This window comes from Aedes albopictus, chromosome 3, assembly GCF_035046485.1.
Source record: "Aedes albopictus strain Foshan chromosome 3, AalbF5, whole genome shotgun sequence".
Taxonomy (NCBI): Eukaryota; Metazoa; Arthropoda; class Insecta; order Diptera; family Culicidae; genus Aedes; species Aedes albopictus.
Window position 1 is genome coordinate 25,490,015 of NC_085138.1, and position 12,074 is coordinate 25,502,088.

A 12,074-nucleotide genomic window follows, 5' to 3' on the forward strand; every position below is an offset into this window, starting at 1 on the left:
CGCCGCCATTCATGTCTAGCTCTAGCTACCATGCTGAAGCTGAGCGCGCCACGCCGCGGCGAACATGAGCACATATAGTGCGCGCTCGCAACAGCTCCCGAGTCCCGCGGCTGCTCCCGGAACTGTGGGCAGGAAAGTTGACTTTTGCGACGAAAATCGTAACATGAAAATTAAATGAAATCACTTATGAAAATGATAGATCGATATAAGTTGAGTCTTTTGGTGATTCATTTCCCAGAGAATCAGCAAAATTCGGTTTACATTTTTTTTAATCTGTTGAAGTTCAATCCAAGATCAAAAGCAAATTTCTAGCAGAATCCTACTACACACATTATCGATTTGATTGATTACTTTCAAATTTGATTAGATTCGATTCAATTGATTATTTTTGAATGTTTGCAAAGTTGCTTGGAGATATCAGCTACTGACAGGCAAAATAAAAAGCCCACTTAATCATTGTTTTTTCATTTTTCTCATTTATGTGGTTCACATTAAATACCACAAACAAACAGACGTAACACCCTGATAATTATCATCATACATAAATTTAACGATCTTTTTAAAATATGATAGTTCGCCAACTGGCCACCCGTGGCCAGTTTTTGTTCGAGTTTGACGATTACCCACTACCGTCACCTAGTTGATGGTTGGCCAAAGTCAGCCATTTTAACATTGGGCGAACGTGTTTCCGCGACTATGATATGATATGAATCGAAAAATGTTCGCAGCGTTTATTTATTTACTTCATCTTTAGCTATAGCTGTACAGATTGTTTGGTTACTTAAATTATTAGAAATTGGCTTGATGAAGAAGATCTGGACAGTCTAAACGGTCACATAAAATATCGAATGCGAACATCATCTGTAAGAGCTTACGTCTTTCACGAAGAGCTTCCAGTAGTATCAGCAGCATTCTTGTTAGAGATCACAGTCATTGACACCTTTTCGTCGATATTCAGCTGCCTTAGTCTCCGACATTCGCAACACAAGCAATCAAACTACCGTACGAAACAAACATGTCAAACGACTGCACTTGACCACGATTGCGCCTTCGGGAGACGGTTCGGTTTTTGTTATTCCTGTCTTCTTCCCAAATAAGAGCTGTGTTGGCTATATGTGTGTTGTTGAGGCTCTTTCGAAAAGGATTGAGAACGCGAGCGAGGATGTTCGAATCCAACGGTTTATTTGCAACTGAAGCTTCAAATTCTAACTTTTCTTTATATATACCCTTCTACCCTATTATTATTGATATGGCATTATTGTTCCCCCTGTTTCCCTATTCAAAATCGCATACAATAAATTTGAATACATTGAATTGCAAACAATAATGTGAATGCGACTGAATTTATACATTGTGTCTGTTTGTTGACCTATCTGAAAATGCCTCTATGTGAATAATAGCAATGCGATTCTCGATTGGTTATTGTTCCTACCTATTTATATTAGGTAACCTAGATCATTTAAGGTTTAAAGGGATGGTTTAGTATGGTGGGTATGCGGTTGGCTGTGGAGAAATTCCGAGAAGCTGATGTGGTGTAAGAAAACACCCTGACGGCTTACTAGCGGCCGGAACATGTGTCGTATTCAATTCAACAAGCAAGAATAAACTAATATTCACATTCATAATCGGAATTGGCTGGAATCCATGCGAAAAGCAAGAATTGGACAAATGTCATCGTGTCAGACGACATTGATTTGGCCCCTTTTTATGTTTATTGATCTTCGTCCTATCGCTCGTGTTGTGTGTAAGAGGTAACGGTAGCGCATGAATGTAACAAAGCAAGCTGATACCCGACTGCGGCACCGAAATGAAAATAGCTCACTGCATGAAATTCCCTCCTTCTCTTTCACTCTTACAGAAATTTTGTAAAAAAAACAAGGCCGGGAAACGTCAAAATCCCATACAAAATCAAAACAATGCAGTGCCCTATAGTGAAAAGTGTCGAATGTTGACAAGACTGATCAGCAGACATCGTTGTTCATATTGTGGTAGCCTCCGCGGGTCATTCCATGGAAGCCTTCTTAGCGCAAACTTCAAAAAACTGTGATACTTTTGCAAAATCTTTGAATTCTTTCAATGGTAAACATATATTATACTTATATGATTAGTTGATTCTTAAATTAGCCTAATTTCAGTTCCAAATCTAAGTCATAAATACATGTAACGTACGAGAAGTGCATTTAAACAATACTTCATAATCAGATCGTTGCTGGTAAGATGAGTAGTTCAGGATCATACTGGCAAAATTATAATTCATTATCATTATTCGTTAGTTGGATTTATACATAGAAACGATATCTAATTCGGGAAGATCACGCCGTCCTTCTCCAGTTGATTTGAGTCACCAAATTTGTAAGTAGCCTTATATGTAGCATCATCAAGCATTATAATAAATGAAACCTACTGATTCTAGCTTAAAGCACACAGAAATCAAACAGTGTTGCTAAATAGAGTGCCCAACTAACATTTATTGTGAATGTAAACGTCAACAAAGCGTCCTCAATACGGCTTGATGCTGAGTTACTGTGTTGTACATATAGATGGAAGCTTCTATGCAAGCCCTATACCAATGAATCTGGCGAACTTAATCCACATGTATATGCTGTGCGAGCAGCTTCTATGCCACCAAGTCATAGCTCTTTTCTCGGCTCCTATGTAACCACTAACTGAATAACATCTTGAGAAGGCGCTTTTTCAGCCTTTTCGCAGTTGTTAAATAATAGTTATACGGCATCCCCAAATTAAACGTTTAAATATAATTAGGTTATGGATATCATGACGCAATACATGTGGAACTGGAATTATCACTTTTAAAATTGAATAATTAAAGTACTTGCCGCTATTTGGAATCGAACTCCCGATCTCCGTATCCACTGGTCCCGATGATGTCCTCGCTGCCACACTGCTATATATAAATAACATAGAAAATAGCCCGTTTTGTTTTACTCCAGACAAGGCTTCATAATTGTGCCACAAGAAACCTTACCCAACTTCATCTTGCTGCAAAAGCTTGTGAAACGTCAAACGCAATAATGTTTACATTGAACAAGCTGTGTGATTGCGCCAACAGATTCTTCTTCACAGCTTCTAGCTGAAAGAGTGTTCTTTAAACGGCTACGAAGCGCTGCTGTTTTGTGTTTTTGCAACATTACAAAACGTACTGTATAAAAGCAGCTGTTACAGTGGCTGGGACTCTTACTCGATTTGCACATCTTCCGGAGAATCTTCCGGCATTGAATTAAAGTGCAATAAAAGCAACCCAAATAATTTCACAGCACAAAGATGGATAGCTGTAAAGAATTTGTGTAGTAGCTATATATCCCGCTTTAAGTTTGTTTTGACAATAATGTTTACATCCGACAAGCCGTGTTGGTAAACCAACAGTTTATTTATTACAAATTCTAGCCGTAATGAAATCGCATAACGGCCTTTAAAGCGCTGCTGGTTTGGGGATTTGTCAGTATAACGAATTGTACTGTATAGTAGCAGCTGTTTTGTTAGTGGGGACTCCTATTCGATGTGTTCAAGTTTTCACATCTTCCGGGAAATCTCCCGGAGTTGGAATAGAGTGGAGTAAAGGCAGCCCCAGTGACAAGCAATGGATTTCTGAAAACCGAGTTTGGTAGCTGGATGGTGTTTGTTTTGCAGTTGTGTATTAGCTTATGCTTTATATTTGACTAGGTTTCCTTTTATTCAGCGTTGACTGCTTTTACTCGATGGTTACACAACAGAAAGCAAATGACTGAAGCTTATAGCGCTGAAAATGTTAGTTGGGTGGTGACAAATTCCACAGATTGGTTAAACAGTAGGCAAACCAGAGGCCCAAGTACTTCTGCGCATTTTTTTAATAAAAACAGGCGGAAGCTTATCAGGACCTGGACTTTTCGAGGTATCAACGGCGATCTCGGCCACGGCGAATGTGGGGCGTTGGAAGTTGATATCAAATGACGGCAGCGAATCCAGAAGTTCGGCCGCGTCTGGAAGAGGGTCTGTGCTGTACACTGATTTGAAAAACCTAGCAAACAGTAGATGTGGGCCGCCATATATCGTATGTAGTTACCAAAAGACAGCTTAGATGGAACCGATTGCGAATTTTTCCTGTTCCTAATGAATCGCCAGAACGAGAATGGGTTTGACTTGGCATCGTATTGAATGCGGAAAACGTACTCACGGAATGCGTGTTACGTCTGTTTGTCTGTGTTAATACATTGTAGTTTTTTTTTATATCTTATTTTTTAAATTCTCTGTTAGTTTTACTTAGCGAATCTATGTAAATAAAACAAGATTTTAGCTTAAGGTTGAAGGATTCGTCATTGATATCGGCGTCATCATTGAAATTTCTTTTTCTAAAACAGGTAGATGCGGGAAGCGAAAAACGGATACAAGAACGGACACCAAGTTCATGCGCGAAGTGAAGAAAAACCTAAAAGATCGTGAGATCCAGGAAACTCTTCTGCTATGATCAGTTTTTGGTCGAACTGTTCGTCGCCGTCTTGTAGCACAGTAGCAGTTCATTCGATGAAACATCAAGAAATCCCATTGCAATTTTGCATGCAAACTTTAGAGGCACAAATCTGACGAACGAAGCATTGTACCAAGTCAAACTTATTTATCCTGGCTTTGCTCACTTCCGAAAAGGGGCGGATTTTCCATATCGAGCGCATTTGTTTACGAATTTTCAAGATTTAGTATGGTGCTCTTGAAAACGTGAGAAGAGATCCAATTCGGCCATTAATTGGCAGCCATATTTGTATGCTCTGTTGTTTCTCTTTAACAAAGACGCCCGGAAGCTCATATTTATCAGTAAAGTAAAAAAAAGACAAACGCCCGTTGAGTTCTAAAGAGCTGTTATTGGGTTAAAACGGGTCTCAGTCTTAATTTAATGACGATTTATTTTATTCCATCTAAAGCTTCGGTCATGGGTTTTGGCCTTTTTCAAGTGGAGCCTCGTGACCGTGCGGTTAGCGTCACTAAGCGTATAAACGTACCGTGCCATGGGGTGAGGGTTCAATTCCCGCCAATTTAAATCGCTCACGCAGTGCCCTAGTGGACAAAAGAGCTGTAAATTAGTTTAAGTGGTTGAAGAATTAAAAAAAAATGCACCCATTGCTTGAACGTGGCTTCGAATTACGTCAGTTGATCTCGAATGAACCCGCAGTTCTGGAAGATATCCCGGAGGAAAACAAGGGTCTACAGCAGAATGTCGATTTGGATCGAGACCAGCACATCAAAACCCTCGGACTTCATTGGGAATCAAACGCCGACATATATAGGTACAACGTGAAACTACCCCAAGAAGATCCGACCGCAACGCTCACCAAACGCCTGGCCCACTCCTACATCGCCCAGATTTTTGACCCACTTGGCTTGGTGGGCCCCGCTGTAACAACGCCAAGTTGTTCATGCAGGCATTGTGGACCCTTAAAAGCAGTAACGGCAGCGCAGTATTAGGGGTAGGGACAAAGAGCTTCCTGTGGCAGCACGAGACCGTTGACAATCCTTATGCGAGCAGCTTCCGCTTCTAAATCACTTCAGAATCGACCGCTTTGTCCTGTGTCCAGAAGCGATGACACTGCAGCTGCACTTCTTTTCGGATGCATCGGCTAATGCATACGATGGGATCCGAAAAGTTGTCTGGGCAAGTAAAAGTTGCGTTACTCACTTTGAAACCAAGTGTTGCACGTCTGGAACGGCAAAGCATTCAACGTTTGGAACTTTGCGGTGTCCTTCTTGTGGCGCAATAGTTCGAAAATGTGACCTCTCTATGCGCCCCGAGACTTACTTCTGGGTCGACTCGACTACTGTCCTTAGTAGGCTAAATTGTCTACCATATACATACTTGGACAACCATCGTGGCGAACAGGGTTTCCAAAATACAGCTGTGTACAGTAGCGTGGGACACAGGAAGACATTTTACTCCTATACACTTTTTGAGTTCCATTTTGACCCCATATCAATTGTGCAAAATTTCAGCTCGATTTACTATGGGGAAAATCACTTTTTCAAAGAAAAATCGCCACAGGTTGCCCCTTAGCCCCTAAAAATGTATTGATGAATGATTTCTGTTGGAAATTTTACGAGGAACAAACTCTCTGAAGACCTCTGAAGTATACAGGAGTTGGAGGTTTTCTATTTTTTTATATTTTCCCATATAAACCGTGTACCAGGCTAGTGTACAGCCAACTGCATATGTAAACACGTTTCTAGTGAGCACAACCCCGCCGATATTTTTTTGGAAAACTGTTGGCGAAGCATTTAACATAGAACAGCATCTTACATCATGAATGTAACGGGTGGCCACTAAATAACGGGAATGCTTTGAATGTGCTCTTAAAAATATATGATCTTAAAAAATGGCAATCTGAATTTAACTATCATAAAGGTTTAACAATGTACGTCCATGGAAAATATAAAATTTAAGAAAGTTGAACGTAGTAATTTGTACAATATTTTTTGCAGTGATGTTGGAGCAACTGCTTTGTACGACTTTTCAGAGTTTACTTTCACGCATTTTCTGCGTCTGGGAAATCGTTGGTCAAAATAAATGGTTTCTCAGCTACCTTTAGCATCTACACACTCAAACAGTAATAAGAAAAAATGGGGATACTGACTTGTTTTTTTTTTTTGCTTTGGTTGTAGCCTTTTCCCGTAAATGACATTTATAGAAATTTCCAAAAAATGTTATTTTTCTGTATCACCAAAACGTGTCGATGTAATTTGTGCACTGCGGTTCATTGTTGAACTTTTTTTGTGCTATTTTTTTTATAACGAACCATTTACATGTTGTTCAATGTGTAAATGTGATTTGATGTAAATATTTGTTATTTAACAAGGCATTCTATTGATTTATCCAGCCCATGTCACAAAAGAAGATTTTATTATGTGAAATGATATCATGCTTATTGGTTTTGCTAGTTTTCCTCTATTTCCTTCAGGATCTGTTTCTTGGGATGCCGAAATGTGGAATTGAATTGAGCTTGAGCTTGAGCTTGATTGACCGCCCGTGGATGCTACTCCAGTATCGCCAGACCAGCTACACTCACACAAGGACCAATGAGATAACTGCCGGGGACTAGCAGGCATCTACAGTGTGTGAGCGTTGGTGATCTTCTATTTTTAGGCGACAATGGCGCCTGCCACGTCAGGTTGCAGGTCAATGTGGGGAAGGGGTAAGGAAGTGATGATTGCAATCGTTTGTATCCACATCTGGTCGAATATACCTCTGCGCCAGCACAAATTCATGCGGATATTGGAGTGTTGGTGGGAATTGGTTGGCAGAAGGTTCACACATTGGTGTGTGGATACCAGAGGAAGGTGATAGAATTGTGTGTTTTTATTATTTTGAAGATGTGCGGCACAGCTCGCTTGATTGCATAACTTGTAGGCGTTTTCTAATAGGATTGTGACACTGTGCTGTGAAAGTTTGGGAGGAAGGGAAACGGGTTTTTCAATCCGTTTCTGTTCTAGCGACGGCTATGAACATTATATACATGAGTTGTATATGTAGAGAGCAGAGAGAAAGTATATAGAAAGATACAAAGTAGGAGGAAAGGGACGGGCCAGGGATTGAACCCAGGACCTTCTGCATATAAATCAGAAGCGGTAGCCACTAGACCACCAAGCCCGTCTCCAAGTTGGCGCGTCTGGTGGAATTCATTCAAAACCGGGCGGGTTCTAGTTTTATAATGGTTTACTATTAACTTTTTTTACGGTTGTTTTGAGCAATCAGTAGAGCCGTCCAAGGCGTTTTGGTAGTGCTTCCTGTTTCAATGTCGTTTTCTGCAGAACAGAATAAGTTGACACAAAATAAAAAATACGCTGACTTTGTGGATAGATAGACGATGGTTTTGTCTAAAAAATGTTTACTCTATGGACGCTTCTATTGTTTTTAATCAGCTGCTAAAAGCATTCCCGTTATTTAGTGGCCACCCGTTAGAGGAAAAACAAGAAGGTGAAATGACTCTGATTAGATTGGTGCAAAAACAATCCTGCCCTTACAAGTTGAAATGTCTAAAATCCCCGAAATTCGTTTCGATCAAGTCGTGCCTAAATTGGATCCACCCTATTCTCGATTCGGAAAATCTTAGGATCGAGGAGCATCTACACGCTGGCTGCCCCAACTGCTGATTGATCTTCTCCACCTCTGGTACTGGATCACGGGGGCCTGCTCTGGCACTTAAATGCTTCTTGGATCTTGGCCAAGATAATCTTTCATAAATGCACCAACTGCTTCTGCACAAAGCCGGTCTACCTCGAATTGGTTGCCGACTTGTCTACAACCAAATTCCTCCAAGTTCTGCGTCGATTTGTCTTCCGAAGAGAGAATGAGTTACGCCACAAACACTCCCTTATGATGACATGGAGACGTTGCTATCCCAGTTCAAAAGCTGCCTGAACTCTACACCTACAGCCTGTCTTCATCAACGATGACCCGTCGGACCTGGACCTTCTAACGCCTGGCTACTTCCTGATCCGATCAGCCCTCAAAGCAATTCCCGACGCTTACGTCATTTCTATTCCCTTCAATCTACTCAAGCAATGACAGCAAACGCGGAAACTGCACCAACAAATATGGGAACGATGGCATCGGGACTATATTGTCAATCATAGACCTGTGCGCCGACTATATTTTGCTCGGCGGCGGTTTGATGACCGTTTTTGGTCGGCCGCGGCTGTGTCATCGGTGTCACGCCCCGGTGGCAAATTTCGGCGGCGGTGGCGTGAATCGGCGTGATTTGAATTTGACCATGAAGTCAACATTGGCGAAGCGAAGAATTTGTCGTACTCTAGAATTTGTAATCTGAGTTTTTTATGGCCATTGATGACATAAATTACAACGTATTTTTTTATTCCTGTTCGGGTAGCTTATTAAAATTGGAATGATTGTTTGGCATGTGATAGTAAGACAATTTACTGACAATATTATTGAAAATTCTCGAACAAGATTCTTTGCTAGTCTAGACGAGATCGTGAGTAGCTTCCTGATGGAGCTTTACAAGGGAAGAATTCCTTTAAAAAAAGAGATGTCCTTATGTGTAATACATTTCGGTGGAGAATTGTTTTAGATATGATTGAATTTATCTTCAATCTTTATGGAAGAAGTTCATAAGAAATTTATGGTATTTTTTAGGAACTATCGAATCGTTGTTAGCGCGATAGATGCTACTGGCCACCCTGTGCAGTGGGTTGGAAGCTCCATGGAAAGGAATAAAGAAGTGCATTGATAAACTAAAGCGATAGGGTGCGGGCACCGGTTTTGGCCAGTCTAAGGGAAATCATTTTTATAAAAATAACCAATAATCCTATGAAAACAACCAATGCGTCAAAAGAAAGGTTTCAATCTATATTTTGAAGGAAAAATCCTGAAATCATGCCAATACTTTTGTATTAAAAGTGGCACTGGCCAAAACAGAAGCTCTGCCGCAGTTTTGGCCATATTCTTAAGTTTGGTTTCTATTTTGGCCAATCACGTGTATTTCTTATAGGAGTGGCCAAATTAGAAGCACCCTGGCCAAAATAGATATATGGGAGCAGATTTTTTAAGGAAATATATTTTTTTCTTCCAGTTTTTAATCAAAATGTGTAGTTTTCACAGCTGTAATCATCATATTGTATTAGGATCTACTAGTAAAATAGTTATTTATGCAACAAGTTGCAAAATGATGATTTTTTCAGCACGAGTTGTACGTTTATCCAACGAGGCTTGCCGAGTTGGATAAATACGACGAGTGCTGAAAAAATCGAGTTTTGCAACGCGTTGCATACAAAGTTTTTTGTAATTGCAAAAATTCCCGTACAGTATAATCTCTCTAGCCACACAAACGTGTATCAGCAGCAACCACGTGCGAGCCTCCATGCTCACACGGACAGGACGTAGTGCATAGTATTTTCTTCGATCAGGTAGGCTATGGTGGGCCAACTGTCGCAAGTTTTCAAGCTCCCGTCGTCGTCATGCAGCATCATGAGTAAAAGCAAAAGTAGGTTCAGCTTCTGCTTCTACACCTGATTGGCAGTTCAAATCAGAATCTGAATCGTCCTGATTCGGATTCGAACTGATCAGTGCATGTAGAAGCAGCAACTGTATCTACGGAAGTAGCGGTACTAAACAAAAAGTGTGTGCTAGCAAAAGTGCCGAAAAGTGATACTTTTCAGCTCTCTAAAGAGTGCCGAAAAGTAGTACTTTTCGGCACCTTTGCTTCAGTGAAGAAAAGTAGGCCGTTTTATCATTGTTACCGCGAGTGAAAAGTAGGGGAATTCGCAACGCAATTACAAAAAATAAATTTACGCCGATTTAGATCGCAACAGGCTCAATACCGCACTATGGCCAAAACTCCGGACTGGCCAAAACTGAAGCTTCTACCCTATTGCTAAAAAAAGTGCTTGAAGCATCCTGCAGTTATTAGTATTTTTTTAAATTGTATCGGTCTTGAAACCAAAACCGTTAGGGCGGTGAATCACTGAAGATTGTAAGTAGTGAAAAGAACTTGAAGTGTATGATAATTAATAAAGAATTTGTAATTTCAGCTGATCGTAATCAAACGAGTCTGCTCTAAGACCCAGTGCCGACGCCGCAACAATCGCTTTGAAATCCAAATTTCTGAACCACAGTGCCCCAGCTCAGCTCAACTCAGCATTGCATTGAATGAAGCGCAAAAGGCACCATTGCTCTCAAGTTGGGTTATTACTAACCGATGCGACGACGCTCTTCAGTTCACAGTTTGCGTGCTTTTGAAAAGCTTCCCTCTCACTCTCCAAAAAAGAGCATGAACGAAGGTCCATCACTGCAAAGCCATTTTTGCGAAACGCGCGCGCAAATTTTCACAATTTTCTAGCTCTTTTTTCGATTTGTTTTCTCTCGCGAGAAGATCACCTACCATCTTCTGCTCTGCGGTCGAAAGCCGCCAAAGAGAGCGTTTCATGACCTACCGCCCACCACCAGCTGACACTCTCTCGCAGATCGCTACCACCCACCCCGCCCCAACCACGAGGCGTACAGAAAGAATGTCTCTCACAACAACCCGCCTTCTCGCTCCGCTCGTTGCGTTGCGTTGCGGAAGAATGAATGGATGGAGACGCTTGGTCGGTTTAAAAGTCGTTCAGGCTAGGAATGCGCGCTGCTGCTGGTTGCCGAAGAGCAGCGTAGGCAAACCGAGTCAGTCGCGTAACAACAGAACGCGTGATTCTCATCATACCAATCCTACCGGTGAACGGACGAATGGTTTTAAATTAGAATCTACCGACACATACCTATAGAGACCTATCTACCCGCGAGTGCGCGCTTCTGGGTGCGACTTTTTCGGTTGTAAATCTGTTGGAATGTTTTCATGCTTCATCGTAAATCTTTCGACGATGCAAATTGCATGATTTCGCAAATTCTGTGAAGCAGATTTTTGAACTGCTGTTAGATTTTTAGGTCAGGAAGGAGGGACTAATTCACTTACGTATTTGTTGTCTTATATACTAACTCATTCAGTTACTGATGTACCTGCTAACATATGTAATTATCTTCTTTAACTTATTTCTTAAGGGAACTCTAGGAAATTCATTTAAAGATTGTCACAGAAGTTTGTACCTGTATACCTTTAAACCGAAGACGGCTAATAACAAGACAGACATCTACCCTCTTGCTCCATATACTTTGGGAGCTACAAGCACACTAGCGCCGCGAACGACTTCAGGGAACAACATCATGAATGAGTGTGCGTGTGATACTACAATTTAAGTGTACGTATTAGCATGTACACGCACACAATCATGTTTTAATGTTCCTGTGAATCGTTGAGGGCATTCCAACCATGTCGCCTGCGACAGGGTGGGAGCTGGCTGTCTTGTTATTAGCCGTCTTCGTTTAAACACTTCTTAAGGTATACCTCCAGGAATATCATCAGATTTTCCTCCAGGAGTTTTTCTTTGGGATTTCTTCAGGAGTTCTTCTAGAAATTTCCCAAGAAATTTTTCTATGATTCCTTCATGGGTTTCGACAAGAATTACTTCAAAGATTTTTTTTTAATAAATATGCAATTCCTGGACATTTGTTTTTTGCACCGAGATTCAGAGATCCTTTGTCGCTGGAA